General features: G+C 44.7%; 1 protein-coding gene across 3 annotated transcripts in view; it reads left to right on the forward strand.

The window, feature by feature from the left end:
• LOC117232218 (putative uncharacterized protein DDB_G0271606) overlaps positions 1-25,458 on the forward strand; it is a 108,243-nt gene that overhangs the window by 19,865 nt on the left and 62,920 nt on the right. The gene's annotated exons all lie outside the window — the stretch shown is intronic.

Below are 25,458 nucleotides of genomic sequence, written 5' to 3' on the forward strand. Positions count from 1 at the left end.
TCGAAAGTACCTCGGTTAAAGAGATTTGTACTTTTCCTTCGTCTCGAATAATCATTGTAACGTTCGCGCAATGGCGCGATATTACGATAATAATTTCATAGCGGTGATATTGCGATCGAAGATCCTTGTACGACGAAGGAAACGTAAGGGAATCGACGAACGAGAAACCGAATATCGCAGATTTCGCTGTGAAAGCAGAGAATAAGCAGAATTCTCGATACAGTTCGAACCCCAGGGAATCGTCTGTGAATCTGAATCTGCGATTCAAGCAGATTCGCCATTTGCACCTCAAAGTCAGCTTATGAGCGAACGAGTGTACCAGGGACTAATTCGTGCATATGCGGGGCAAAGCTCGTTTCCAGTTACGATACGCGCCTTTATCCCAAGTTGCCACCGTGGAATTATCGTATCCCGCGGATGTCTGACGTTGACGTTTCTATCGGGCCGGAAGGTTCGATCGTACTCTAGTCGCGTCCGCTTCGTCTTCGTCTCGGTGAAAGAAGCTATTAACCGCACGCAGCGAACGCCGCGCGTTCTTTTGCTCTGTTTTACTTTCGAACTCCTCGAGCCGTGTCTGCTTCGTACGGAACGAAACGTACCGTGTACGCCCGGCGGTTCCTGGCGCGACTCACGAAAGTCGTGACGGGCCTCGCGCCTCTCCTCCGCTCATCTACGATGCCTCGGAACGTGCTCGAAAGCGTGCCCCGTCGCGATGCATCGACGCTGAAAAGGTCTAGCGTGCAGGAATTTTAGGTGAATTGGTTCGAAGTTGCGTCGATCGAAGTTCGCGAGTGGCGGTTGCGCCAGGAATTTCTAAGCAGCGAGTGAGAACCGCGATCCAACAGGGCATTTTGTTCCGCTATATGTCCGTAAGAACAATGATTTACGCTCGAATTAATACGTTTCCTCGGTCCCTAGATTCGTAGAAAAGCCTTTCCATTTAACATTCACTGCCAACTACGAGATACCTCGCAGTAAGCGTATGTACCAAGACTGCCGACGATATCTCGTAGTTTGCGGAGTGTGCGCAGCAATTTTATTCAGCGACGCCAGCTGCCAGTTATCTGGCACTGTTTTCTTTCATTCTCAACTTGGTGTAAACGTCATTTTAGTATTATATCTGCAACTAACAAAATTTCCAGCGAATGGGATAAAGACGTTACAATGCAATTGCACCTTCTTTTCTTTATATTCTTGGTTTGTTCGTTGGTATTCTTCCTGCTTGCTTATTCGTTCTTATTTTCGCGCGACAAAGCGCACCGATGATGGTACACAAAGCACGGAACGTGTTAATGAACTCGGTGACAACATTCTCCTCTTCCGATCCGCGTCCCCGACCTCGGATGAAATGCCGGTGGAACGCGAGTGCCCGGAATCGAGATGGAATCCTCTCGCGCCCTCTTTCACCCTCCTTCCGCCTATTCTCCCGTTTCTTTCGTCCTCCTTGCTCTCGGTCTCGCTTTGTCTCGTCTCGTCCGCGGGTCTGTCGCTTGTCCTTTCCAATCTCTTCTCGTCACGTGTTCGTCGCAGAATGGGGAGGTCGCGCAACAACCACCGGGCTACTTGTTCTCCGCTCCTGGCCAGACGGATAAAGAGCAGAAGTGGAGACAGTCGAACCGGTAGCACAGAAGAAACAGCCTGAGAAAGATGAACGGAGCCGAAAGAGGGGAAAGAGGAAATCGCGTCTCGAGAGGCTCCAACGGACCTAGAAACTCTTCTCCGGCCTCCGTTACTAGAGAGTCACAAGACCAGCCTCTCGAGAAGGTCTTAGGAGGCGGAATGACCTATTTCGCATTGTGGCTAGGTTTTCGGTGTACCGGCGGAGAAACGAGAGACGAAACGATGCCAGCGTTACAGCGAGTCGCGTGGACTCGCAAACGACTGTTAGCTACAGCTACCTAGCAGAGTATTCTTTGAAACAGGAAGGTTAACGAACTTCCGCTGAATTCCGGACGCGTTTTCCACGACGTGGAATTTCGTGTTTTACCTCTTTGTGACTCCGTGAAAATTGCCAGCGTCTTACGCGTCGCGAACGAACCGCCGTCCGTGTATCGTTCTCGATTTTCGTGACGAGAAAATTGTGGTTCTATTCGAAAACTAAAGAATGTAACGCGATAGAAGACTCGGGAAGTAGGTTTGTAGAAAAACTTAATGGGCCGGTTAGGAGGAAATCGATACATCAGCGCGACCCGGTTACGCGAGAAGTGATAAATTTTAATTACCAAATTATGCTGTCCGACCTGACACAGAGTTGGAGAACCGTGCTAACCCACGACCGACCCAGCTAATTGAAATCTCGATTTTTGGTAGCTCTAATTCGTTCCCTCGGCTTTATGGAGTCGTACATGCCTGAAATATCTCAGCCATTCGCCGTGCGCCAGGTGGAACGAATAGGCGGCACGAGCTCTACCCGAGATTCTTATCCCAACTGCGACACGTTCCATGCGTCAGCAGGGTCTTCTCTCACTTTACGTTCCTTCGATCGACAATATTCCGGGGTCAATAGAAACCGAATCGTTCCAATTTCTTCCTGGTCGTTTTCTCTCCGCGATCGTTTCGCCCCGATGTCGGACTTCCTTTCGAAGCAGCATCTCGCGCCTCGCTTCTGATACGAACGACCGAGAACAAAGCGAATCGCGTTTACACGCTTTTAACATGCCGGCGTACCGAACGAGCGCTCTCTTAGGAGCAAAACCAAAGTAATTTGCCACAGGAAACGCGCGTAATCGCAAAATCGACCACAATGTCGATGTCGTTGCCGAAAGTGCGGCAGCAATTTCCATCGATGGGTTCGTCCATCGTCTGCGGGCTGCTGTGTAACGACCAGACCTTCCATTGAAACTCGCAATTGACGTTACGAAGTTAACGCTTACGCACGCGAGTTCATGCTCCATGTTCCATATAATATCACCGGCACCGGAAATATCGACTATTTTTCGAAATTACCATATTGCCTAAGTAATCCTGCCCTCCGTAATTTCAATCAATTCCAACCCCTTTTAACCGATCGGCTACGATACGACCACCATCGGTCGTAAATTTCCACGAATCTCATTCATCTTCCTTCTGTATCTTTGGAATTTGAGAAAGCAACGGATCGCGACAAGGAGACACGTTTAATTCCGTGGATTACGATGATCTTTTTGGATATTTGTGACAGCGGTAGATGCGTATTCGTTACTTTAAACATCTTACTATGTCTGAAGGAATACATGGAAATATGTATACGAAATTTCTAGTAATACGTAATTCTGCTTAATTCAGAGACTTGTTAATGGTCTTATCAACGATCCCCGCGTCGCTGTTCTAGTGGATTTCGCAGCGATATAAATAATCTCGTAGCTTTAAATTGAAATAGTAATTAGAGCTAGACTTTGATACTAATACGTAGGAACTTTATTACTTGGAGTAATTAATTCTTACCATGTCGTTTCCTTGGGATTTATTTGCATATATAGACTATTATTATAGATATGGTTGTGCCAAAAGTTTCTTTCGTTTTATAAGGAAATAATAGACGCAAGTCGTTTTCTGTTTTGTTCTATTGGAAGAAAATGGATCATGCATAAATCAATAAAATAATACGAAATAAAAAATGTTGTGCATCTATCATAAAACGAAAGAAAGTTTTCGGGCAATCTATCGTATTATTGAATTGTTGGTAAGAAAGTGGTGACTTAGATTTTAGCCCCACGCAACAGAATGTCGAACATTAATCGCGATGATCGAACAGGTATGAACGATGCGGATCGTGAAATTCGATAGCGTGGATCGCGATCGAACATTCCTGTTCGCCGATGTGTTCGTACTCGCAGGATATTTGATCCGCCGTGACAGTCCATCGAGACTTTTCGATTCGAGGACCGGACCGCAGCATCGAGTCGTGACCGACGCGTTAAAGCGAATCGATTTCACCGAAGCAAGTGTCACGTTAATTGCAGCGGTGCCAGCCGATAATCAGCGTGTCATTAAACGCTGCGCGGCGACGCAGTTCCGGCCAAACAATAACAACAATCAGAACGACAAATCGGAATTTTGTGCTCGTTCGCGAATTGTTGGAATATCGAAGCCGCGACAGAGAGGCCGGCCTGCAAAATGAATTATTTATTTTGTCAACCGCCGTCGTGCTGTGCTAATTCGATGGTCAATTAACGAATCCACCCCCTGTGACGCGATTTGTTCGTCTGTTTGCTCGCTAATGCGCTGGAAATTCGTTTATGCAGAAGACTCGAGCCCCTATTTATGCCGAGAATGATTTACGCTATCGCGTTCGATGGTTTTCGCTATATGAAGTCCAGAGGCAGTAACACGATAAACCGTTATTATAATAAATATAGGATGAACGGTTTTAGTCTGCAAACGCAAATTACTCGTGCGCTACGTGTGCTATAAAAGAAAAACTAGCTCAGATAAGAAGCGAATGATTTGGAGAGGAGCACGATCTGGTGTAGATAGTTTTCTTTAGACAGACTCGAGCAGATCGTACGAAGGTGACATTTCTTTACACGGAATTGTATATTTTTTAACTCACGAATCGATGTAGCTTATTATTCTCCGCAAGAAAGTATTAACCTATTTCTACCGAACAATCTTTCAACTCTACTTTATCGAATTTAACGTATGAAAGATCTGAGATAGCTGCTAAAGTAATGATTCTTTCGGTAGAAATAGATTAACAGCCTTTTTGCAGAGAGTATCGAACTGCGTCGACCAGAGCATTGCGAAATATAAAATTCCATTTAAAAAATAATGTGTCACCTTCTTACGATCTCTACGAAACTATCCACATTCCATCTGATTTATTTTTTTATACAACATATAACGTACGAGTAACTTGGATTTATAGATCAAAATCGGTCATCCTGTATGTATCATCTTTATTAATGCGGATTATGCTGACAAAGTGGGATAAGTCAGCAGTAACGCACATAGGTGTAAATGCAGTGTTGAGGTTATTCGATGTGTAAACAGAGAAAACTCGTGGATAAATTGTTAGGCAGAAAATATATTTAAATAGAAGTGTAATGCAATGTTTATGGTCTGACCTCGTCGCAGTCTTTTGTCTACGCGCTGTCGATGGCTTCAGTGCTTGAGAAAACTAAAAAAACCAGATGTAGAGTTTTCTTAGAAGTGGTGACCACTTCAACATGCAGAATACGCGATTATCACGCAATTATAGAACGCAGGTATTGGGTTGGCAACTAAGTGATTGCGGATTTTGACATTAGGTGGTAATGACTCGTGCCATATGCCTGTGTTTTGGGTTGGCAACTAAGTAATTGCGGATTTTGACATTAGGTGGTAATGACAAAATCCGCAATCACTTAATTGCCAACCCAATACACAGGCATATGGCACGAGTCGCATGCTTTGTAACGCTTTTGAAACGGAATTTCTGGAGTTACAAAGTCTAGTACGAAAAGAATGTAAACAAGTGCGATACGAGATGGCAGTATTACAAATGCGATTGCATGCTCCGAATTAACCACCGAGGATAAACAACGACGTGGGAGAAATATCCGTGCGAACCTAAACGATCTCGTGGGGGCATAGAGGTTTAACAACTAAAAGAGTCGACGGCGATCTATCGTATAATGCTATTAATAATCCTAAAAAGAAATAACAAACCCGTCACGATTCTCCATGACTCGAGGGATCGCAGGTTCGGCAAGAACATAATTAGACTGCAATCATGATCAGTAACAGACATACCCTGATCCAACATGTATTTCGCGAACCTAAGACAACTATGCCGCAGCTTCTCAATGAGCTGCTTATATTCTATTGGTTGGCGACCACATTACGGATGCATACTCTGAATGTGTTGTAACTAATGTGCGATATAATAGTTCGATGAGTTGGATGATGAACAAAGTTAAAGGTACGTCGCTTAACAAATTCTAATTTCCTGCACGCGTAGTTAACGACGATAATTGTATTTTTCATTTCCATAGAACTTTGTCAACTTCTCAGCTATGTTCGGAAGGTTGGTATCTTCGAGCTTGAACAGGCAGTTTGCATTTTCAATCGTGTCACGTCAAGACGCTGCTGTTTAATCATAAAACGCCCTTAAAGTCGGTAAACCAACAAAAATGTTTTTCTCCTGGGAGCTTCGTACAGATTCGATGGCAAAAATATTTCTTTGAAGAATATTTCTATACAAGCTGATCTTTTTCTCTTTTTTTTCCTTTTTTCTTTATGCCCTTTCCCTCAAGGGATGCGCCTTTTTTCGTGCTATTCATCGCGAGACACCCTGCATAAAGCGATAAATTGGATTCCCGACGAGGCAACTGGAAGAGGCGAACCGTAATCTTCGCGGGGACTTAACGCGTACACGTAGCATCATCCGACCGAAGAGAGCCGGCCTCGATTAATCATACAGTCTTACGGTGACAGCTTCTATGAAAGCTTGAATCTTCGCCTTGTTGCTCCGCGATGAGATCGATACGGTGATCCCATTGAGACTAAATTACCTCCCATTATGGGAGTCACACGGCCAACCGATACTCTCGCGGCCGCGCATGTTGCTCGTTTAATCTCTTAGCAGGGATTAACGATGCACGGTCCTGTGTTTGTGGAAAAAACTGTAGTAGTTGATTCTCAGTTCTTTGGGGGTTGCCCCGTCTCCAGCTTCTATTTACTTTGCTGCCATACTTTTGTGTTTTACGTATCAGGTATTTTCGATGGAACGTCCACGTCTCTAGCATAAGCAATCATTTCTATATAGATATTTCTTTGTACGATCTGTTTATTTTTGAAATTATACAAATATATTGCGTATTTGTGCAAAAAGATTCCGAGTATAAAAAATAATATAAAGTTTCGAGGTTGCTTAGGAAAAAGCGCTTCCTGGGTAATGCGGAAATATCATCAGATCGATAACACGTACTTCATGGATAACATTAGGTTCGGTTTAGTTTGAAAATCGAGTTAGCTGGATAATTTTCTATTTTGGCTATCGGATCCGCGTGTGTGTATGTTCTCAGGCAATGACTTTCCTCGGCAAAGGAATGTACGGTACAGCGCGACGGCGAATAAAATCATTGCGCGGGGTCGTGGTCGAGTTCAACGACACGAACCTTGGCTAGAGAAAGAGAACGGATCGAAAGGATCGAGGATCCAGAGGGGATCCGGTCGATCTCCGTGGACGTGTTTTGGATAAGGATACGTTCTTCTCTTCCTCTTTCATTCCACCTACGCTACGGTGGCGCTAATTATCTTTTACGTCCTAACAATATCGCGTAATTAGTTCTTCCCTTCCACTACCTTGAATTACACCGAGTAGAACTGCTGTTGCAGAACGCGGAAACACCTAGCGAAATAACGTGCATTTTTTGTTCGCTTTCATTCGGTATTTCTTCTCTCTTTTTTTTTTTTTTTCCTAGTCGGAGAACTGGACGAAGGAATTTCGTGTCGAGTATAAAAACTGGTAGCTGGCCAGCGGCCCGTTTTTATCGGCTCGCTTCACATTATCGGCTATCGTTCGGCCGTATCGTCCCGTTCGTTTATTCCGAAATTCTTCGACAGATTATGACGTATCGGTCGTTTATTCGGCCAGGCTGACGCGCGAATGAAAGGGTCCACGTCCTGTCCGTCAGGATAATTCGGCTCTGTCCCGGACACCGATAGAGATCGATCGATTTTTCACGCGAGTTTATGGATACACGCGTACAAAAGATCCGCCGGGAAAATTACACGCGTCGTAATTTCGCTTAAAATGAATGCAGCACACGCTTCTACGATTTACGGCAGAGTAAGATGATTTCAGTCATCTCAATTTCCACGTCTTAAAATTCAATCCTCAGCCTTGCACGGAATAATCAAACTTGTCGCGTATTATGAAACACCATCGATTTTCAACGTAATAATCGAAGAACGAAAAAATATCGCCTACTTAGATCCGATCGATCTCGAATTTGTCGTCGAACGATTCGAGGCTTCTATCGTTAGGGTAAAACCAGCTTGCTCGTTCGTGCTTTTCATTAAACCCAAACTCAAACAAGATTGCGAAGAAAAAGAGCACCGCTGTGACTTCGTATTGTACCCGAGTAGAGTAGAAAACCGCGCGGGCGAACAACGAAGGAATTCGTCGTGGTACGAGTCGAGAGAAACAGCCCTCCGCTTCTGTCTACGCCATAGTTTTTGCAAAGGAGATGAAAGAAAAAGTTGGCGACTGCAATATCTGGTTCCCATCCGCGTTCCATGTGCCACCGATCAGTCGATAATTGCAAACCGAACGACCGACAAACATTTAATGGAGTTTTGGGCCACGGTCTCGCGCGCCACGATCCACTTTTCGTTTTACAAACGGCGGCCAATCGCTTCCTTCGCCGTTCTGTCCGACCCGGTTTCAATCCGCGTGTCGATTACACGTTTCGCGCTTTCTCTATCGTCCGCGACTCCATATCCACTTATTTTCCACTATTTTTATCTATTTATCTGACTAGACATTCGGCCTTATCGAGATCCCAGGGACAATTAGTACTTTGTTTCCGGTCGAACTCTATCTTACACGACTTCTTTCGCTCTTCCGTGATTTCGTTGGTTCTAGGATACTTTTTAAGGAGAGACAATCGTAGGGAAATTGATAGTTTCGAAGCTTCATGATACACCGTGTAGGCTACTGCTACTTCGTAAAGTTGCTGGGTTGGCAGAAGAAACGAGATCCCATTCTTTGATGCTCAGCAGTCCGAGAATACACGTTGTTACGTAGCGGGCTAACCAAGTATCACGCAAATATGATTTTTCTTCGCTCACCCGTTTTACTAATAATTGAATATTACGTAATGACGCTAGAATGAAGTTACATAATCGTATCGTTACGTACTAATACAATTCGGTATTTAGTATCTGGAAACACTGTAAATGCATCGATGATTCCTACAAAGAAACGCGGTCTAGTAACACGAGGAGAAATTGAATTTCAGAGTTTTGTTCGAAGGATCTTTGCGCCTTCCAGCGAATCGTTGCGACACTGTCTTCGGTCGGAACTCGCGAAAATATTCTCAGTCGCGTTTCTGCTTCCAGATAACAAGGATTCGTTGCTAGTAGCGATTTATAAAATTATCCTCCTCTGTTATTTCCCGAAGAGAAAGGGATATTTATATTATATTACATTTATATATGTTGAGAATGTATAATTTTCTGTGCTGGACTGGGTTAAATGCGTAGTAGAGATAGTCGTATGTGAATATCAGTGTGTGGAGGTATGTGCGTCTCGAAAACAGATGAATGTAAACTGTTCAGTCGGTTAACAGTCGAGTATAGAAGAAACTTGCTGAGACGCGTGCAAGTGTGTATCGATGAATATATAAGGAATCGTCCACGAAATAAATATATTACTATTTTAATATTAATCCTCAGTATAAATTTAGTGTTCCTATAACATTATTTCGGCTTCAAAGGTCCACGATTCTCAACAATATATTTCTTTACGTAAGAAGATCTAAAATAAATTTCGATCCCCCAAACGCGGTTCGACGCATCGTCGAATTATTTACGAACCGATGTACGAACAATGAGCAATCATCTTCGTCGCGAAGGACACGGAAATGCGAGCGAAACGATCGCACGAAAAGACGTCGTTAAAGGAGGACGATCGTACGTTTGGATTAGCGTGAGTTCGCGCGTCGAACGAAGCGGAACGGCTCGCGTATAGGACCGTCCGTTGGCGACAACGCGTTATCGATAAAACGTAACTTTCAGTTTGCGAGGCAAACGTCCGGGCTGCGTTGCACGTCTGTCTTAATCCTCGCATCGGTGAAATATAGCAGCGCGGTCACGGGAACGCGGGATTTCGCCGGTAAGCCGCGCCCGTTGTTCCCGATTCTTTCTTTCCTTCCAGTGTGTCGGTTAAAAAACGAGCAGAAGAAACGACGAACGGGATATTCGCCAGGGTTAGAGAGGTCTGCCGGTGTCGCGATAGTTCAGTAAACCCGCTCGTTCCCTCGAATCCGTAAAGGAATTGACTTTGCCACGGATTCTCGTTATTCTCCAGGCTCGTGCAATCTGCCACGAAAGGATTTGCTTCTTTTGGAATAGCACGATCCGGGTATCCGATGACGCAGAGAAGATTTCAATTTTGTTATTGTTTATCGCGCACTTACTCGTGCGATCGGCCAATCGTTTAAAGCGCATCGTCGTTGATTTGATGTTCGTCGACTTCTCGCGGGCTGGAAACACGTTCGTAAAACAAGACGATATCGTGTAAAATGTTAAAAATTAATCGTAATTGGATAGCACGCGAACAATTCCAGATACAACAATGGGATTGAAAAAGTGAATTAAATCGTAGAAGCTATTTGCAGGACCGACGATAAGATTAACGCGATTTTATCACAAAATCTTCTGTATTATTCAGAAAAGAGAAGGGAATGACGTTTAAAAACGTCAACGTTTTCTAAAAAAGAAGAGATCTCGTGTATAGTTCTTCTCTAGAGGTGTAATAATAAGCGTATTTCGCTCTGACTGGGAATTAAAAATCGGTTGTCAGAATTGAATGCAGGAGGAGCTGGAACGAAGAAGGAGAGTCGAGAAGGAAGCGCGTTATTCCGGGCCGTGGTGCACGTTCGAATAATCCGCGGGAAATTCGTCACGGCCGACTGGCCGCATCATTCGACGATAGTTTTAGCGAACGAACGTGCCTCGTCACTGTCGCGCCATTCCCGTCCGTTCTCCTTTTTTTTCCCCCGGGCGCAATTTCCGCGCTACCCACCACTCGTCGATATTCATTCCCCTTTCTTCGGCTCGTACGCAGAGACCGTTCCGAGGGTAAATTGATTCAGCCTGTGCCAAGGCAGGACGCGGACATACAGCTCCTCCGTTCGCTCGATCGTGTGTTCTCGCGATTCAGCTTCCTGCGTTCGGTGCAGACCGAATCGACGTATCGTGGAAAACGAAGAGGGAACGTCCACCAGGACTCGTTTCTTGCAAAGTCTTTTCGCCTGGCGAACGATGGAATTTTGACGTCGATGAACGCGCAAGAATTTTTCGAATTACTCGATGAATTTTTAATAGAAAATTTCACGGTGTCGCGGACCCTTGTTGGGCGGTAGCCTCGCTGAGAATCGAGCATACGTTGACATTGCGATCGTAGGGAAATGGAGTTTCTGGAATAAAATTAGAACGCGCAGGCACTAATTCGACGGTTGAATAGCGTAGAACGTTCGATGATCGATGTTCGTGTGGTTGCCGTGTTACGATCTTTTTCGTCGAATATCCTAGACGCCCGTGCTTATGTATTCGTCAATCAGGTTCGTGGAAATTGACATATTCGTCAGAACGTTAATTCGACAGAAAATGCATCCACCGTAATCATAGCGGCAATTACTACCACGGTACGACCAACAACCATCGAATCGTCGATATCCATAAATTTAGTCGAACTCGTCGCGTCATCCACGATCCGACGTGTTAGTCCCTGTCGCGATAGTTAAAAACAACTGACAAAGTTCGTACGTTTGCTCTTATTTAACAGGAGCATAATCGTAAAAGGAAGTGCCGCTCCAGATTGTTCTATCGGAGCGAACACGTGTTTAATATTACGCTTACCGATATCACCGGTTAAGCTTGTCGGAGGAGACTGAACCGTGGAGGGAGGTCATATTTGCAAGTTAAATTAGAGTAGGGTAAAAAAAAAAAAAAAGGCGGGAATATGCGCAGCGTACAGGCAAAAGAAAAGGGGATTTTATCAAACTTATGGCTCGGTATGGCAAGGGTGAAACTTGAAAACTTCCCTCCTTCCTGCAGCCCTCCCGTCCGCTTTTCACCTCTTGGTCGGAGCATCCTTTTGTCGCTCGAGATTCATAAGCTTTTTTTTCCGGTACCGTTTCTCCGCAATTTCAGCGGAGTGGCCTAGCGTAGTCTCGAGACGAGAGCACAGGAATTCACCTGTATTCGAGGGCCACGAGATCAATTCTGTGTCTGCTGGTGAATTCAAGGAGAGAGGTTTGCCAAACTAAATAAAAGAGAGAGAGAGAGAGAATCTGGTCGCGTCGCAAATTAAACGAACGCACCTGACTGGCGTTCCCGTGATCGAAGCTATTGTCGCCTCGGTGGACCCTTTTTCCCTGCAACACCGGATCTATATTGTTCAATTTGACCTGGTTGTCGGGTGCACCAGCCAGTTTCAAACGCGCAGAGTGCTTTTCAAGCGGGATGCCATTATTTAGGAACGTGTGTAACCGTGAAAGTAGCGAGCGACACACGAGCGGTTTCCTTGAGTTTTTGCCCGACAATTCTTTCCTGTCTAGCCTCGATTCGTCGTTGCTTGCACCGTTAGAAATCGTCGGAAACCGATGGAGAATTATCGTTGTCGAAATTTATTTTTCTTGCCTAACACCGCGCATCACTCGGGATCGAAATTTCCACGGGGCCCGGATATTCCGTCTAGAACGAGAGATTCATAACGAGCGTTAATTTTCGAGGCAAACGACGACGGCGACGGGCTCTTTAACGTTCCGCGAAATTATTTAACGGAAGACGAAACGATACACCCTGGCGGCTTATTAAAGCCCGGATTTTCCGGAGGAAACGGGAACCGTCGAAGAAAACGAGGAGTAGAAGCCAACGCGAAGAAGCTGAAAAATCTACTTTGCGTCGATCCCTCTAACGAAAATCTCGTTGAGAATTTCTGCCAGCAGACTCAACGTCTCATAGATAACGAGCGGCATAAATCTGCTGACGGGTTTAATTCGCGTTTCTTTCGCGAATCGTTCGATGTTAACGTACGGTCCTCGCGAAAGATTATGTAAATATAGGGAAAAATATTAGAAAACAAGAGAGAATATTTCGCCACGTTCGCTATATGTCGCGTGCAATTAGAAATTATCCCGGTGTAGGCTCCTTTGACCGCGAAATTGCGGTTTCTCTACGATGTAATATTTTACCCAGGTTTTTCCGTGGATGCGCGAACCACCGCAGGTCAGACAGGCTAGGTCTTGTTCCGATGCACGCGGTTCTTCTATTTGCGATACCCTACCTCGTTGACGGGAGATGATGCACTCACTTTAATCAGAAGTCTGGTTCGACCATGCCCGAGGCAGCGTACGGCTCTCCTAAATGTTACGACGACGAACGCGGTCACGGATACGCGTGCTCTGCCTCTGTAGTATATACTCGCGACGTGTACAGCGTTGCCTGGCACTCCGTTGCAAAAGGAGGAAAGAGAGCTGGCAAAAATGACTTCTTGACAGCAATCTTTTGCTTGATTTTCGCGAATGCGCGTATCGATCGAACGGTAACGGTGATCTTGCCGCAGTCGCGTTACTTTTTTACGAAGGTATCACGATGCATCGATAATTAATCGTCGGTAGATCGTGCAATTCGGACACGCGACAGTGGCGATCCGATGAAGCGGTGGATTAAAACGAACGGAGGAAATAAAATCGCAGACTCGGATTACTAGGAGGCGCGCGCTCTTCACTAGATACTCGCTACCTCTTCTTCTTTTTCTCGCGTTCGAAAAAGGCTGAGGGGAGCCGTTAAAAGCGACGAGCCAGCGGTCGAATTACGCCGGGGAATGGATTACTAGAATTTATATTGGAAGTGTATCGTTCGGAGGACTCGATTCGAATGGCTTCCAGCCGTATCCTGGTTGACGATATCAGGGACACCTTTATGGAAATGTGGAAAATTCCCGCCGGCGAAATAGCCCGCGCCAGTTATCGACCACCGGTGCACCAATTATTCGGCCTTTCTATCATGAATATAAAAATAAACGCCCCGCCTCGTACGGCCCCTGTCATGCCGCTGAGCTCTGGTAGAACGCGTAGGGTGCCAGAGAAATACTCGGCGTTTTATTTAACAGCGCGTTTATTAACTCGACCAGCGACTCCACTCTCGACTCGCGATTCGCGCGGACCACTGTTCAATCGCGATTGAACTCTTAATCCGTTTTCTTCCTTCCTCCTTAATCCTTTTCTTCTTTTGTCGCCTTCCGATATGTATGTACGTGTTCGTCCACGATAGTGATCAGGTGTGCTTTCTTCTGAGTATTTGGCGAAAGGACCACAGGAATATCGATGGCCTTTAGGCCTGTCGGCATTTATGCTTTATTACGGTCTTGCTTATGTTTTGTTGATCTCTCATAAATAGTCTTTCATATCGACGAAACCTTTGGAAAGAAAGTTGTCCTTTTCAAAGTTCCTCTTTTCACCTCTCGCCGACTTGTCGTCGACCGTTTTGTCCAGGCTCATTGTACTCGGCGCGACAAACTCAGAGTGGACGCGTAAAAACACGTAGAAGTATCGTTTTCTATGCGTTCATCGGTGCGTAAGACGGCTCCTGATTGCCTGCAATTAAACTATTAAACGACGATTGTTTCGTTCTTTGTTTCCTTCGGTGGTGTTTTGCCGGTGGTGTTGGTCCGGGTCGGACAGCTCGTTTCGTTTTCCCTTTTTCGGAATTCCGACGCAGTTTGACACTCCAGCCAATAGCCGTGACGACTGTGCGAAAGGTAACCAGGTGTAGGGCTCCGAACTCCACAGGTTCATTACGGACACTACCGTTACGAAATGGTTTTTATCGCGCGACTACCTGGCCGCGTGTACTCGTATCTGTTCGTTAAATAGACGGCGCGTAAGTCCCTGGGAAATATGGCGCGCCGTTATTGCTTGTCTGCCTTTAATAGAAAATTGAATCACTTTCCACCGGTGAATAAGCGACTGCGCTGCGTGACGCGATTAGAAAGTCGAGCATCTGGCGAGATGGTTCGCTGTTAACCCTCGGAGATATCGTGGTTCGTTCTACACGCGAAATTCTTCTCGAAATGTTTTTTTAAACCGACACATCGTCGTGCTTGTCGACGAATAAAAACTATATTGCACAAGCTATTGAATTTCTGCGTTCGTCGCTCGTTCTGAGGTTCGTACACCTACGTATGGATTTCTACGATTCTACGATTCGATAGATAAATGAAAAAACAACAAAATGAACAAACAAAAGGAAAAAAGTGTTTTTATGCGGAAATTCAGTTTTCGCTACCACGACCACCGTACGATTAATAAATATCGTCAAAGTTTTAAAAATTCTTCGTGTTACGTCGGGCGACACTCTACCTAGACCAGGCCACACACCGCGGGCCAGACGGGAACCACATGTCCGCTCATCCTTAATGCGTACCCTTAATACTCTTAAGGATCCATGATAAATCTCAGTAATTTGCTAGCTAAGGTCCTTCAGACCGAACAAATATCTTTGTTTCTAAATCATTTTCTAAAGATTATTGTCTATTACGGCTTGACACGGGCAAGTTAGTTTTTCTCACGTACGATGCTTCCCACTAGCAACTTTCTATCGAGGACGGCTAAGACCCTTCCTAGTCCACCAACCTTCGTTTATCCAATCAGAAGCAACGTATACTGCCCTCGCTTTCCTGACCAAAATGTCACGAACAAATCCGATGGTCCCGTGCGCTAGACACACCCATCGCTAGCTTTCCTCCGACACAGCATCGTCACTGTACTTTACTTATTCTACAACGTTAGAATAGTCAAGATGTCAGTACCGGGTTCGGTTCTGTCTTTTCCCTTATTGCTACGTCAACTATAACAAAACTCTAAGAGCCTCGTTCGATCACCGACCAATATTGTGCCAGTGTTCCGCATCTCTATACGCTAAATCATTGTCGACGATATGTATCATAAGCAACGGTGTAACTTAAGTGTTAAAAATATAAATTTTATAACCCTGTCAATCGCAGTGTTATACCCTCTCAAACACCCCTATTATCTTAACGGAAATCAGGGGATCGGTCAACTCGTGGTGTCGATTATTATAATCGTAACGAGAATTTGCGACACCCGTTGACGTCTTTCTTCGCGATTGCGTCTCCCCGCGATTGGTCGAAAATACACTTCGAAATTCCTAAACATCGAGAATCTCTAATAAGGAACGAAAAAACCTTGCAGAACTCGATATCCGCTAAACCCTAAATGCTATCCCCCTAAATGGATTTGTAGCGAATGGATTGTAGGAAAAGACTCATATTGTTTTGCCTTGGAGTGCCAACGTTGTTTTGCTTTGCTAGGTTCAAAGGTAAACGAACTTCAGACAAAATATTGTCGCTGTTATTTGCAATCGTCGACCGGAGTTATGTACATTTGAACTTTTTATAATACCATCGGACGATACAAATAGACGAACGTGCTCTCTAAGGCAGTCAAAACAGCGAATCATTACAACGAGTCACACAGTCGAATAGCGAGCGTACAATTGAAGAGTATCATTGAGCTGCGACGATTACGACCAGCATACACCATCTCTGTACTTGTACTCACAGTGATTTTAATATACACTCACTATTACAATTTTATCACTCGTCTCTTTAATAAACCAACCAACACGTTTAATAATCCACCTGAGATTCATCCCCCGTTAGAGGCAAATAAGATCGGTCGGAAATCAAACACTATCAGACTGGCTGGCGTACAATGGCGTTCAATGGCGTTCGATATATCCGACCGGGTTTCCTGGCAAATACCAAGACACCATAGGGCGTAGTTCCTAGGGCGTAGTTAGGGGCCAGCGGTGGTGATCAGTATGCCAGTGGTCGGCCAGCGAAACACGGGTTGGAAGATCGGTCAGTATATCTATCGGCCCTGACCCTCGTCAATTCGGCCTGTTCCCCTCCTCTTCCACTCGAACTATTAATATCGTTGATAAACCCTTACCTAACGTCGTCAATTGCCGTGTATTTCCTTCCGACTGGGTACGCCGTAAGAAACCATTTTCCCCGCGTTCGTCGCGTAATCGGTTCTATTTGTGGTTTTACGTGGGGAAACGGATAACTTAGGGTGACGCTTGAGATTGATATGGATATTGGATCCGATAGGATTTTGATGAGATTGTTTTTTGACGCTAGTTCTTGACCAGACGAATATCCGAGTGGATTTCGATGACTCCGTGTCGAACATCTCATAAAGAACAGGGCAATTTTCTTTTCTCTGAAATATATCAAAACTTGGGATTTATCGGTAGCGGATTTACTCGTGTAATATCTCATCGATTTATCATCGGATGGCTAGCGAGGTAGGACGGTCCATTTTAGCGAATGTTTCAACTGGTCGGTTTTTGTTGCTCGCTAGACGCCGGCAACGCCAAATGGAATTAAACCGAATAAAACTTGCATCAAAATACGATTGGATTTTGCCAAATGGAAATATCGGGTTATATCTAATTTTCCAAATTTTATCTCGTCGAAAACGGGAACGTTGTTAATCGATCGCCGTGCGTCGTTCACGTACAATTGGCTTTTAACCGAACGATTGGTTTCTATATTACCAGACCCGCTTCGTCGTTTACGTTGGCATTAATTTTCCAAAGAGAAACAATTTCGCTCGTCCGTCTCGTTTTAGAAATCGAAACGCAAGCGAAAGTTTCGTGTTATGATTGATTCCGAGGTGAGAATCGTCGATATCTCTCGACGTCGAGTGGTTTTCCTCGAGCCATTGAAGAAACGGGCGCACGCTGACGGAAGAATTTCCTGCCGACCGCCGAAATTTATTCCAAACGCGTACTCGTCTACCCTGACCCTACCCAAACCAGGAAACTAATCGAAGCCGGAGTAAAGAAACGAGCACGAGGACGTAAGAAGTAGCCGCTAACCGTATAGAAACGAAACTAACGAGAATTATTAATAAAATAGCTGACGGGCGTAAAATTTAATCTTCTAGAAGCAGCCATCCGGAAATTTCCGAGTGAAATCGCTTTGGTTTCCCAATTTTCCATAAGTTGTCGTTAAAATCGAAATCTCTTTGCAAGAGGGCATTAACAAACGAGCATCGAATAAAATCGCAGCGACGGACGGACCCACTTAGAATAATGGTCGCTGAGCCGTTTTAATAATAAAATCGATCAGAATCAGACGGCTTACCGTGTGGAAATAGCCGCGGGAAAATTGCCTCGTAAAACAGGCGAAATTATGATGCGCATCCGGTCGAATTGAAACTTGCGATTATCGTCAGTAATCGTTGTCGCGGCTATTAATGCCTGTTTGCTGAAAAACGATTTTTCGGCTAGTTTATTCGAAATGTCGAAGATCTCTGGTTGGAAAGCGCGTGGCGGAAAAATCGATGAGACACGCTGAAAAGCGTCAGCTCGGTGCCACGTTCTCTATATTTCACGGTTTTTCCCACAATTTATACGGCCTTCTATCCGTTTGGTCGTTTTCATAAATTTGTTAGAAGGGATTCGACACCGAGCCAGTGTAAAACTTCTAAGGCTGCACGTCCAGAGAGAAAATTTATGTTTATTTGATACATCCTGTACCGCGATCTTCCATTCTGTCCACTAGAACCATCGATGAGGAAGCGTTACATTTTTCAATCATTTATCTCTCGGTTTATTACCATTATCGGACTTGCCTTATCCTTTTAATCCAATCTAACTTCATCCCCGTTTAATCGATAAACTTTGTACGGTTAAGAGTTGTGATTTACCAATAGCAGCTGTTTAAATGGCCGTATCGTGATGAAATTACTGCGTGTAAAACGAAATTGTTCTGAACGGTTTGGCTCCTCGGAGAAATCAGCCCGACCGATGGAATTATCTAATGAAACACTCTCGCGGCGTAATTGCACCGGCCGACAAACTCGATTATTCTCTCAGCCGAAACACGGTAAAGTGGCCGTAAAAACGGGACTGGGTGGAACGAGAAGACGAGTGAAATTCATGGAACTTTTCTCCGCGCCAAGCGCTCGTTACCATTTCCATCGAAACTTTTCGATTAATCAATGCCACGTTCTCGATCGCCCAAAGATACGCCACGCTCCTCGTCGTCTATCGTTCGCAACTTTTCTTTCGAACGCGGCGCCTTTAACGACCAGAGAACTTGGAACGCGACGCAACTTGACGCTCGGAACATCGCTTCCGAGTCGCATATCGACCCGACAGTTTTTCTCCGTTGTCGTTCCACCGTGGAACTGCGGGAACACGCTCGCCGGTGACAGTGGCGGACGATCGCGTTGAGAAGTTGGAAAGTTGGGAAATTGCTCGCTGGAAAAATGACCGGACGCGAAAGCGAGTTTCTTTGTCCACAGGCACACACTAGTCATTGCCTCGAGTCTTGCTTTGTCCGATGGAAAAATTTCTTCCATCGTGGACGTCGAGGAAATTGAAAAAAATCGGACGACGAAAGCGAGAAGCGGTTGGGTTTGATCGGCCGAGAAGTCGACTCTGTAACTACCCTCGCGTTCACAAGATTTATGACTCTCATACCACGCTCTCTCAACTGTCTCGTAATATCCACCATTACTTCGTCGGACTAATAACCATTGTGCTCCGTCGAATATCACGGCTCAAGGGATTATCTCGGCTTCTGAAAACACGAAGAAGTGGTAAGTTTCCCTTAGAGAGGGTTAACATCATCGGACTTGTGCCTGTCAAGGAGATGCCCATTCCCTGAAGAGGCGTAAGCACTGGCTGCTGGGATACTTTAGAACGCAGACGGATTTCGGGTTTCCCGGCCGTGGGAAGAAATTCCAGGGGTGAATTGCCGAAAGGCATTCCAACGTACCTGTTCGAAGCCCCCGACCTTCCTTCTGCTTCCTGTCTGCAGAAGAAAGAGATACTTTTTCGAGCGCTATCCAGTTGCCCCATGGTCTGGTCGTGAAAGGCCTGTTGACGTAATCGTCGTTGCTTTATCGCCACGGTCGAGTACAGGGAAAAACCGTGTTTAAAAGTGCGGTCGGGTTAGTCGTTCGCGGGTCTGTTACGCGGTGGTGTACGTGTTATTCGTCGCGCGTTACAGTTTGCACGAGCGACTCGCACGTTATATTACCGACGTACAACTTCACCCGCGAGATTTCCGCTTCAGTTTGCGAAGTTTCGAGTTCCACCAACGAACAAGTGTCGGATCGATCGAGACGGTATTACTTTGTTTTATGCAGATTGTGGAAACTACAGAATTCGTTGCATGGGGTAGTCTCGGGTCTTTTACTGTTACAAGTCGTAAAGTTCAGTCTATTCAAGTAATCTAGTTTGTTCGAGTCGTTCAATTTATTCGAATAAACGGGAAAACCTCTTTAAGCTTGAGAACATACAAATACACACGTAGGTACGTAACTTTGCGAAAAAGCTAATGTTCTTCTTTCTTTTCTTCTATTTGCTAGACTTTTTACAATCGATTCTCATTGAGAATTATAAGTAAATCATTTTGGCGTGGTACTGTAACTTGGATTATAAGAGTTTACAGTATGTTTGATTCTAGTTCGATCTAATGCTTAAATCTAAAGGGTATTGTCTAGAATCAAAAAAGGAATTAGTGAAGGAGAGGGAATGGTCAGGAAGGGAAAAGAGCAAGAAAGAGAAAGAAGGGACTAGAAGAGGTGAGAAAAGGAGGGACGCAGATAGAAACAAGAGTGGAGCAAGTAAGGATGACAGCGTACCAAATTATAGAAGAAAGAAGAAAGAGAGAAACAGAAGAGAGGGAAAACAAAACAAAACAAAACACAAGAGAGAAAAATTACCAAAGTACTTAGAAGGGAGGATGAAGTGGAAGGACAGAAGAATACTGGCAAGATTCAGATTTCTTCAGACCAAAGCAAGGGAATACTGGAAAGAAGAGGGGAGAAAAAAGATGCAGACTATGCAGAAGGAAAGAAGAAGACCTAAGACACGTAATGGAAGAATGTGAAATAACGGGAGGATCAAAAGACATAGGAAAAACGCTAAACGAGACTGGAGAAGGTTTAGCAGAACTGAAAGCAATAATAGGGAAGAGAAGGACAAACGACAAGAAGGAGGCACAACAAGGAGGCTAAAGACCAAAGTTGCAATAGTTTTTAGTCTAAAGGGTATTGTCTAAAAAGCTACTGTAGAGTGAAAAATATAACAGTTGAGATCGCAATCTCTCGATGCATAAAGTACAGCCCATTAGGAATTAGTCGATACCCTGTGTATCGAAATGGTGGTGAATCCTTGGATGCTAAAAGGACCAAAAAAGCCTCTCCGATTGTAGATGTTACAGCCTACTTCGTATTTTCTATTTATGGTATTGCCGTGGTCGGACCTGGGCACGATGAGTGTGTTTACATAAAAGAACTTTGATAATCTGGCGAAGAAACGTAGGAGTATGGATGTGGTTACATAACTGTTAAAAAATTTGATATGGAAAAGTTGCATTTGCGAGAAATCTTTTAACAGCGAGTGAAAAATATCGCAGAAATTGATGCCAGATTACCGAGGCGTATTCCATACGAGAAAGAACGAGTGATTTGTACGGTAAGATTACAGCTTTCGAGGTTTTGAATTCAGTGCAGCTGCGTTTCAAAGAGTTCTGGATGAGGTAGCTATCATGTTCGTAACGCGATGGTTAAACGTAAGCTCGTTGTCAATAATAACTGCAAGATGCGGAATTTTTGTAACGACGTTAAGGTTGCTGTCAGGTAATTTATTTATAAGACAAACTTACTTATTATCGCGCGAAGATCGTAATAAAAAGCGTTTAATTACGTCAATTTTCATCGGATTATTTCTACGTTAAGATTCTAATCTCAAGACGCCCGGTCGAATGATTTATTAATAATTAAAGTTATTAGAAAAACTTCAGACGAGATTTATAAATCGAGGGGAAAATGAAGAGATCGCTGGGAACTGGTAACGGGTAGTTCGTGCCTTTGAATCTTTCAGTAAATTCTTCTTCTTTCGATACTAAAAGCATCGGAATTATTAAGATGAATACACAGGAAGCAAAGAAATATCGGAGCTGCTAGAAGCTAAGTAATAGGGTTGATTTTAAACGCTGGTTAAACTCTTCTTTCGCTATCGAGAGTCGGAGAATGATCAAACAGAAAATACAGACAAACCGAACAACCATCGAAGGAAGATCTTCCCTCGGAAATCAGAAAGACGGGGCAAATGACGTTGCGAAACGGCAACAGTTCATTTCAGGATTCGCTCGACGAAGCAGTAATTAAGTACGCGGGGTAGAAGCAGTAATTAAGAAGCGGGTGCAAATGGCCAATGTGTCGATATCGATCGAGGGAGGAGCGCTGGGATGAGCAGAGAGGAGGAGGAATGGGGTTACGCGGGATTTGGAGGCACGCAAAATTTATATACAGGGCGACCGCGTCGCGTAACGACCCTCACTTCCGGCCACGGCCCGCTTCTACGTCGATTGCGATGATTCCAGCTGTTGCACGGATTTACCGAAAGCTGCACCAGCACGCCGTTACAGTCGGCCGCCCTAAACGAGCCCTCCGGCTATTGTCTTGGAACACAATGCGCGTGTTGTCACCGGCAAATTTTCGCCCGAGCTGTGCCCTGCACGTTTTGCATCTGTGCCGAACACCGGCAACTTTTCGCAACTAGGAAACACACCGCTCCGCCGGATGCTTCGAATATCCATCCCTTTCCGGTGATATCGATACCGACGCTTGTGTTTTACACGTCAATTAGCGTTATCGACGCTAATGACTTTCGAGCTGCACGTCCACGCCATAAAATATGAAATAACGCGAAAGCAATGAACCAATTGGGATTTGTGTTATTATGCAGAAAAGTGGAATATAAATACTCATCGAGCGATGCGATTATAATTTGTAGATGCGTTTCTCTCGGCAAATATGCTGCGATACGTTACGATCGAAAATGATGATTCATCGCGTATCGATCGGATCTGTATTCCTTTTTCTCGTCTTCTTGCCAGCCAAAGCTAGAACCGTGTCACGGTTTGTCTACGATAATCTGCACGGAAAGTTATTATTATACGGAGCCAAGAATCAGTACGAGAGAATGCGATAGCAAGTGCCGTAAGAAAGGAAAATATTAAGAAGCGTGACACGACGCGAAAGTATCGTACAGGTCCGTTTTGAAAGCGGATAAAAAGTTGACATTTTCAGCGTATCGATTCGCTAATTTAATAATTTCATTTAATGGATCACGGCAACGTGGAAAAATGTCCAAGTATCGATCTCTTTTTAACACCTACATTTGGACGTTGCATACAGTTTGATTTGTTCCAAAAGAGACGAGTTCATTGTCCCGGCAATAATTTTGAGTAAAAACGACAGGTGTCCTACATTCTATATTCACCTTACTCATACAGATATTATTCGAAATAAAAAGATAGTTGTGATCGTGCTACGACGTTCTAATATCTAATTTAAAAGCAGCAAATCTAAGGAACTTGTGCTGAACTCTCTACGATAAGGTTACGTATTTATCATACAGTATCATACAATACACCAGGTCTAACCCGAGGCTTGAAAATTTACACGTTCGTCGCACGTTTTCACGGGTTTGTTGACAATATCGGAGCAACGTTGCGAAAAATCCGAGTTCGCTGTGAAAGATACTCCACGATCGTCAATTACGCCAAACTCTGTTAAGGTGCAATTTGATGGCTAAAACAATTGGATTCGTTTTAAAACGGTCGTGTAACAGCGTGGCATCTAATATTTCAGAAAGCACGCCAGATTTCTAGAAGACTGGAGTTAGGCTCGTGGAAACGGAGAGGAAAGACCGGCGCGATTTATATGTGGACAGGCAAGTTTTCAAAGTAAAATATAACCAAGAGCCGTAGCGGAGACGGCGCGATAATTTATCGCCGGTGTCGAGCACGTTAAACAAACTTTATTTACGAGGATCAAATTGCATCGGGAGAGTTGCGTTCGCGAATCGGTGTAACAGCGAGGAGGAAAAAAGACCAAAATCGTGTACAAACATTGATATTAACTCGTCGACGGGAATCGGGGTCACGGTTTCACGTATGCACGTACATCGCGTTTAAAAGAGACCGCACGCGTACTCTCGCCACGCATTCTTCTTCTTCTTCTCCTGCCACGTATATCATCGCGGACACGTGCGATCGATTATGTCGATGGAATATAATAATGGATAATAAGCTTCGTGACGAGGTCGCCCTGCTGTTCAAACGATGAAAAACTTCCGCTTGGGATCGATATCGCAGCTAACCGTCTCGTTCTCCGTTTCGTTTCCTTACGACTTACGTAATTCGGGATGTTAGTTTTCCGAATTAAACGTGGTAGCTCGACGATCTGATCTCGTTAGGTCGAATCGTAAAATAGGTTTAATTAAGGGACAATCTGCTCCTATCAGTTACCGACACTATGCCCTGATTAATCGTTGTTGAACCTCGGTAGTAAAGTGGTCTGGCAGTTACACGGAGTTTCCACCGAGGTACAAGAATTGCAATTACAATCTGATTTCTTCGTTAACGCGGCAAGATAAATCAGCGAAACAGAAGCAAAGTCGAACTAGATAGGTAGATTGGGAGAAGTGACAAGGTATAAACGGCGAGTTAACGCCCGCGGAGAAAGGAACGGGACCAAAGAGCACGCGAGTAACTTCACGTCTATAATCATGGTTCGCCGGTATCTCGGTGGGAAGTTTTACGAGGCGAGATACTAATACGCTTTTAGGTCGATATCGAAAGATATTACAGGCATTCGCAACAGATGCTTATCGTTCACGGTTCGTGTTTAATCGTGGACCCGATCGATCCCGATAACGAGAGAAATTACAGGTTGCTCGCGGCTGCATGCGTGGATACAGAGATGTACTCTCGAAAACCGTTCTATCGAAACTTGAACGATTAACTACATTTGGTCCGTTGCGAACGATGAGTAACACAGCGCCTGCTTTTGTCAACGCGAAGCGCAATTGCAAATGTAGCTGGCATTCGTCAAACTTTGGCGCAATCGATGCCTGGCTGTTTCGACTACACAAACGGATTTCGCGTTAATTGGATAAAAGATGGCCGGTTAATTGGCCGGTCCCCTACCGCGAACCAGACCACGAGAAAACAATCGGTTAGCTGGGAATTCGGATCGTTTCGTTGATTTAAATAGTCCTTTCCGAATCGATTTTCCCAGCTACTTCGTACCAGGGGAATTATTCTATCGACGAAACGCACAGCTTCGAAACCTAACGCGAACTAACCGCTTTTTTTGTGTTTCTTTTTCCTTTTTTTTTCTCTCTCTCTCTCTCTTTTCGTCGAAAGCCTCCGCTTCTGTCGTTCGTCAAAAGCCCGTTAAGATGAAGTAGACGCGACGGCACGTATCGATGTTCGTAGCCTCGAGGACGCTTCGGAGAACGCGTCCGAAGCCATCCACGTAAAAAAGCCACTTTTCGTCAATGAGACGTATCTGGCCTCCGGATGATAAGGGCAAACGCGTGGAAATCGATTTCTCTGGGGCTTTATCGCGTCATCCCGCGGCGATCTTTCAACGACACCTACTAAAGAACGAAATCTATATCCATTGATCGTCGAACGAATCCATAGAAATTGGCTTGGCTCGAGACGTAGCTAGACGCCGATGTCTATAGCCCAGGGTTGTGGCGATTGCGTGCTGTTGTTGTCGTTCCATCGTCACGTTCCTATAGTAACCACAGGCCATTGTTCAATAAACGCTGAATTATGAGTCAGTGCCTGTATGTAGCCGCCGGTCGAACACTGTGTGACGCGCGTGTTCGTGACGAAGCGCCAGGGCCTTTTTT

Source organism: Bombus vosnesenskii, unplaced genomic scaffold (assembly GCF_011952255.1).
Source record: "Bombus vosnesenskii isolate JDL3184/JDL3185 unplaced genomic scaffold, Bvos_JDL3184-5_v1.1 scf7180000013285, whole genome shotgun sequence".
Classification (NCBI taxonomy): Eukaryota; Metazoa; Arthropoda; class Insecta; order Hymenoptera; family Apidae; genus Bombus; species Bombus vosnesenskii.